This window comes from Aptenodytes patagonicus, chromosome 3, assembly GCF_965638725.1.
Source record: "Aptenodytes patagonicus chromosome 3, bAptPat1.pri.cur, whole genome shotgun sequence".
Classification (NCBI taxonomy): Eukaryota; Metazoa; Chordata; class Aves; order Sphenisciformes; family Spheniscidae; genus Aptenodytes; species Aptenodytes patagonicus.
The window spans coordinates 108,741,432-108,747,584 of NC_134951.1; positions in this window are offsets into that span (position 1 = coordinate 108,741,432).

Consider the following 6,153-nt stretch of genomic DNA (forward strand, 5'->3'; position numbering starts at 1 on the left):
TGTTTAAATGAGTTTTAACTACGGTTGTTACCCGAGTTCTCATTCAGCTGAAGGAGAATTAGCTGGATTCGCTGATTTGTAGATGATCTCCACTGTGAGGAGGAGGGAGTGGAGGAGGAGGAATTGATTTTTAGAAATAAATTACTTTGCAGCAATACATCTGAATGCAAAGTTTAGTTTCCTATGTTTAAAGTTTTCCTGTGACCTTACTACTAGCAAAGTTTAGGTTCTTAAAAACCTACTATTACTTGAAAATCTGAGAGTATGATAGACGACCAGTTGTAAACCAAAAAAGCCAGTTGTAAACCAATTCCCATTGCACTTCAGCTGTCAGGAGAAAAAAATTAAAACTTAATCATTTTACAGAAGATTTGCTGATATGAGAATCATGGTTTTTCATCAGCACTCAGGTGTGAGTAGCACATCCCAGTTAGAGCTCACGTGCCCACAACCTCGTGTATTCAGGCTTCATCAAGGTAATCACACACATGCTTAGTAAGCACATGTTTCAAGATCACAAGTACTCATGGAGAGGTTTCATGTGCCAAGAGTTCACAGGTATGTAACAGTCTCGCTGAATAAGGATTTAGAAGCTTTTTGAAGTCAGATTTTTTTTTTTTAACTGATTGGAGTAGGGTAACTTGTGCAATCAGGTGCTATTGAAGGTAGGTGTATCAAATTCTAGTGTTAAATGAAGCGTAAAAATTGATGCAGTTGCTGATCTTGTAGAAACAAGTTTGAAAGTAAAGGTCAAGTCCAGCTAAAAACCAGAATTTCCCTGTCTTATAGTTAAATAAAATATATTATGAAAATTTTAAGCTAGTTTAGCATGAAATCTTTCTTTAGCTCTTAGACCATCGTACAAGGGTATTATCTCATCCTCCTCAATTATCTCAATACAGTTTTTGCTTTGTAGCTACAATATCGTTTTTGGCTAACCGTTCTGCATCTCTATTTTATAATGACTTTTATGGCCGATGTGAAATCACGGCAGTGAGGCTTCACCTGGTTTTGTGAAGACTGTTATAATCATTAACAAAGTAGATTCAGGAAGATTTTACAATTTGAGAAAATAATTAGGCATAATTTGAAAAGATTCAGGTAACAGATAAACCTTTTAAATAAAAATGCATATAAACTTCCCTGAGACTATTCTGTAGTAAGAAATGACTCATCTTTTAATTAATCACCTTAGAGAATTATCTTTCTCTGCAGTTTGTTGCTTTAAAACTGGTGAGACATTTCCGTTGTCAGAACTTACAGGAACTGTCCCTGCACAACCCTCAGTGCATACAAGCCAAGTTGCTATTCTGGCATTTTTGTGACAATTGGAGGCTTTTATTATGATTTGGGTATTAAACATTTGGATTATCTCCTACTACAGACAGACTCAAGCCACAGTCTCTTCTGTGATTTCCAGAGAGCGGGAGACAACTTTCTAAGCTTACCTAAGCTTTTCTGCTTTTTCACATTTGCAAGTTTGTTTCTCTTCTCTTTTCTAACCATTACTGAGAATTCTTTAAAATTATCAGATGTGATGAATATGGCTGACAATAATTTAAATGAAAAAAGAAACCTCCGAATCCTTAAAGATTTGGATAAAATTGTCATTGACTGTTTTGTTCTCCAACCTGTCTTCCTTGACAAGTCCTGTAAACATTCAAAATCTATTCAGGACATAAAACCCACATTTTTTGGGACAAGTTCTTTTTCTCATTTGTTCATTGTAACTCCAGCTAACTCCTGTGATTCAGCTATTGATAAAATGGAGAAAATCTGACATGAATGCCTAAAATTCCAGTTACTAGTTCATGTTTTGAACTTGATTATGTTAGGTAATATATCACTACCATAATTCATTCCTATGAAATGTAGGAATAAGAATGGTTATTGAGCCTGAATGAATGAATGGAATCAGTGACGAAGAAACGGAGACGAATCTAAGATTTAGCTATCAGGTACATTAAGCCCTTTTATCTCTCATTTTCTCATATTGATGTGGGAGAAAATAATAATTACTCCTCAACAGGACACATACATTTACATATCTCTTAAACCAGGAAGCTGTATTTCAAATGGCACCGTGGTATTGGTTGAAAGCTAATATATAATAATCAATAACTACATGCAGAATAAATTGTGTCAAATAATACGGATAGTTGCAAACTCAAGCACTTAAAGTTAGGAAAACACAGATTTAAGATTACCCAGCATTGCTCCCTGCATACGCAATGGGCAAGGTTTCACCATTTCTTTTTAGCATAATTTTCAGTCCATGACTCCGAGCCTCAGAACCAAAACCCTTTTTTTATGTACATGAGAGTTGTTCTTCTTGGTTTTTCTATGGTTTTCATTGCTTAGGTAGCTAACAGTTGCGCAAGCATTCAGTTAAGTCCAAAAACATGCATTTATGTTCACAAATACAGGCATAAAGGTTTGAAAATGTTGTATTTACCCCTCTATGTCTCCCTCCTAAAAACAGTAAGATTTACTTCACTGGTGGTTGTGAGGCTCAGCGGCCAAATGAATACTGACGGGAAGAAATAGGAAGTTTCCACTTGACCTTGCTGGGAGCTGGACTAGAACTTTCATGAGGCAAAACATTTGCAGAGGACCAGGTAGTATTTTATTATGATTTATTAAATGTCAGTTTATATGAGTTTTATTGAATACGAGATTAGAGCAGTAGTTATTATATGACAGCACAGTATTCTGTGATTTACTCATGAACTGCTGTTCTTTCTTCATCTGCACATACCCTGCAGAGTCAGGGGGAAAACAAGGCATCAGCTAAACCAAAGAAATGGAAATGAGAATAAACATGTTTATTATTATTAAACATATTATTATCTTGGGGCACTGGAGAACTTTATCATGCTCATCTTCTATCTGGTGTTATTGATCTCTTTTAGTGCGGGAATCAGGCTGCGAATATGACCTACAAAAGCCACAAAGATTTTGAACTTTATTATACCGGCTTGGGATTCAGCCTTCACTGGAACCGAAAGGGAAATTGTTCGGGGGATATGTGTGAGTCGAGGCAATTTGTTCACAAAGTGAAGAGGAAGAGGGCGGTAGCAGCCATAGGGGAAAGCCGGAAAAGAAAACGCAGCCCGACAGATCAGAAACATCGAGCTGTTCTGTTGGGATATTAAGGACTCCATATCTGGGAAGCTGACAATAATGCCACAGAAATGTACGAGGGATGCTACAGTGCTCAATTCTCATGGATACCAATAATAATTTCTAGCACAGAACAAGGGGTTGTATTAGAAATTATCAAAATTATATTATTTTTTCATTTCTATTCTATCGAAATTTAAGCATAAAGATCTTGATCCAAAGGCCACTGGAGGCAGCAGGTCTCTGCATTTAGTTCCACGCCTATCCAATTAAATCAAAGCTAGACTCCTATCTTTAAGGTGCTCGGTGGCCTGTGCGGAGGATACCTGAGAGCTGCCCTCTGGGATGAAGATCACAGGTGATAACTACAGCATGACTGAACTTTTTAGAGTAAGGGTAGTTCTGTCTGCATAGGCAAGAGTACCTTTGCACAGAACGAGACAAGTCTGTGGAGCACTTTCCCACAAGAACTAAGGATAATAGAAGGCTTTACTACCTTGTTTAAGCACAAGGTAGTAGTAGCACAAGCACTATGTTTCTCTGACCTTGCTTTCTTTTACATAAACCCACTGCACATTTGGGTGTGTGTCTGTGTATTTGTTTTGAAACGCAGCATGCAAACTTCCTTCCTGGAGACAAACTGACAAGAGGCATACGGCAGACGTCAGTCCCGTTTCTTAGCACATTGCCGGGATCTATGCGTTCATTGTACATCTAGAACAGACCAGGACAGGAAGGAGCTCTACCACTCCAAAGAGAAACCAAAGGGACGTTTTGTCTTAATTTTGCTGCTGCCATTTTTGTAATGAGGGATATACAGTAACCACTTCAACTGGCCTGTATCCCAATATTGTTGCTATTTAAACTTTAAGCCAAAAAAAAATTTAACACATTTAAAATCTTAGAAAAAAATGTTAGGATTGCAAACCCCTGTGCCATCCTTTTTACAGCTTTTTTTCAGACATTGGCTCTGCTGCATCCACAGAGTAAAGTTTCATGCGCTGTCTCTTCAGCCAGGGTTTTACTACAGACCTGTACACGCAGAATGCCAGCATGTGCCTCTGCTGCTCTTCAGACGCTGCTGACAATGATAAACTGGGAGGTAACTGCTGTTTTGTCCGGATTGGAAAGATTTTGTAGGCTGGTTATATCTCCAGCGTTCCTCAGACTACAATTTCGATCGAGAAAAACATTCAGGCCAGAGCGATGGGAGACAACGACGGTCATTTGAAATGAGGTTTGGCAACAAATTTGCTGACGAATGCTTCGGGATAATGCTGGTGGAGAGAAGTATGCTATCAGAGATGTGACTTGTTAATTCAGTCTGAGGAAAAAAGGTTCAGACCCATCATGTATTGGAAACCATTACAGGACTTAATCTGAAGATTTTGACATTCTTCCAAGACCAATATGCTACCAAGAGTAAGACATGTTCAATAAGGTGTGTGTACTAGGAAATAAGGACCGCAATTGCCATACTGGAAGAGCTTTTTGCCTGTGCGATTTAATAACCTTCTCCTAGCAGTGTCCCTTCTGACGCAATGCGATTCAGAGATGAATCATGCCAAGCAAATGGTAAGTGTCTTTATCATTGCATAGCAGATTTGACCAAATGGTTAGTGCTTATTATTGGCAGACACCCTAGGATTTGAGCCCTACAGCGTAAAACATTAGGAATTATGTCTCCTGTAATGCTTGGGCCTCTTCATTAAACATCATGGGGATATTTATGGTTTCCTTCTTACTCTGCAGATCATAGCAGAGGCCCAAATTTTTCAGCACAGGGTTTCTCTTTGCTTGTAGCAATGCATTAGACCGAAATTCTTTCCATATAGCTCTGCTCTGCAGGATTGCTTATGATAGAAACAGTAAGTCCAATACTGTTTGTCCTTAGCTGGCACTTAACCAAGATGTACATATTTAGCCTTTATCGTCTTTCCTTGTGAAACAGTTTCCCCAGCCATGTAATAATTTGTCACTCTTTTCTGACCTCTCTCCAACTTCTAATTTTTCCACCTGATACTGAGGTAGCAAAAGGAATTTGCCATCTTGGTTGCCACCCACATCATTAGGAAAAAAGCATGGAATGACAGAAGTACAAAGACACAGGTCACTGTGCTGGTTAGCGACAACAAATGAAATATTTATTTACAAAAATACAGGGTGTAGAAATTAAATAGCATTTTAAAGATTTTAAAAGCTGCAAAATACTGAAGAATACTCTACATGTAACATTTTTCTCCTGCAGTCATTTTTTTCTGAGGCACCATCATATGATAATTGAGCTTTAAGAAACAACAAAGTCATCTTAAAATCAAATCACCACTCTGAGATCATTAATATCTAGGTATAGCATTGCCTTGCACCTCATTTACAGTATGAGCCACCATTCCTTATTTTAATACAAGGTTATGCATACAGACTCTCTAAGGTGTCAGTGAAGGTGCAGAGGAGTGTGGGATTTCATCCATATGATCACACTTAATAATTATGACCTAAGACAGCAAGCGTTTTGGGCAAATCTTCTCAAATACATTACTAGCTATACTCATATCTATAGACTTACTTTTCAATGTCCAAGGTTATTTGTACTGCGGCTTTAGAGCTCTAAGGAATCCTGGAGCTTCTGCCTACCAGCATATTTAATTGTTACAATAACAGCAGTTCTTGATAACGAACTTTTGTCTGCTTAACTTGGAGTGCTTTTAAGTAAGAAGTTGCCTGAGAAGATTTGCTTCTTTTACAGTTTTGGTGTTCTAGCTGGTGCTTTTTTCAAGATGTACTTCTTACAGATGCATCAAACTGAGTAATTGGATGACCAGTAGTGTTACAGTCTGGCCTTAAAATCTGTGTCTCAATTTACTGCTTATGAAGTGACAGAAACTTAGTGTTACTAAGATAAGAAATTCTTTAACCTAAGGTAAGAGGGATTTTTTTTTTCCTACACATGGTGGACAGTCTGCTCTTCTGAACACTCAGTGCTAAAAACAAATACTACCATTAAGAGGAAGGGATTTCAGTCTGTCAACT